This window comes from Octopus bimaculoides, chromosome 17 (assembly GCF_001194135.2).
Source record: "Octopus bimaculoides isolate UCB-OBI-ISO-001 chromosome 17, ASM119413v2, whole genome shotgun sequence".
NCBI classification, from domain to species: Eukaryota; Metazoa; Mollusca; class Cephalopoda; order Octopoda; family Octopodidae; genus Octopus; species Octopus bimaculoides.
In genome coordinates, this window is record NC_068997.1 from 386919 (window position 1) to 388103 (window position 1185).

The following is a 1185-nucleotide window of genomic DNA, read 5'->3' on the forward strand; positions in this document are numbered from 1 at the left end:
ATACACTGTTACATGACCTCTGATGTACACTTACCTATTGACATAACACCAATGTATACTTACCTACTGATGTAACACACCATCTAATGTACAGTTACAGATTGACATAACATGACTGATACACACTCATGCACTGAGTTAACACTTCCTGTGATACAAACATACACTACACTGTCATAATGCTTGGCACACACAAACACATGTAACATATTCACTGCCACACACATACACACACTACTATATACACACATACATATCACAACATGACTTCAAATGTATACATACACACACACACCATTACATGATCACATGATTTTGAAGTACACTGTCACACTTATAACATGATCCTTAACATACACTTATATGCAGTCACTATACACTATCTGATACATAATGTCTTAATGCACCCTCTAAAGAATTAAAAAGATATTTTTTCTGTCTTTGAATGATAATCCACCATTCTGTTTTGAGTACCAGTCTGTTGTAACCAACTTTCCCCAGAACATCTGTAATCTTTTCTGCAAGGATTTAAGTATATCAGTAAGTGTCAACTGGTGGAACTGTTCAAACATTGGACAAAACATCTTGTGGTACTTGCTCCGGTAGTTTTACATTCAGATTTCAAATCATGTTGTCGTCAACTCTCTATGTCATCTTTGGGAGGGATGGGGGGGGGTCATTAAAATGAAGTACCAATCTCTAAGATACCTGACTGGCAGAACTGTTAGAGTGTTGGATTAGACATAAGATTCTTTTGCAGTATTTGTTTAAATCATTCACGTTTTGATAGACCAAACATATATGGAGGACTTGTTTAACAAAATGGTATCTTATAAAATTATATCTGTAGGAAGGTGATGGGGGAAAAACCACTTTAGTTTTCTTTTATGGAAACCTATGGAAATCACCAGGGATTGTTTGTGACCAGATGGCACAGAAAAGAAAAATGTGATTTAAAGAAAATTTGGCTGCTATTTCACACAAGCTGAGAAACCACATAGAGGCTCTCTCAATGACCTTGAGCCTTCCACATTGATTTAAGTCACCCTCATTGACTTCAGACTCCTTCATTGGTCTTGAATATCTCTCATTGATTTGAGTTTCCCTCACTGGTCTTGAGTTTCTTTCATTGGCTTTAGGGCACCTTCATTGATTTCGATGCTCCCAAACTGGCCTTCAGTCTCC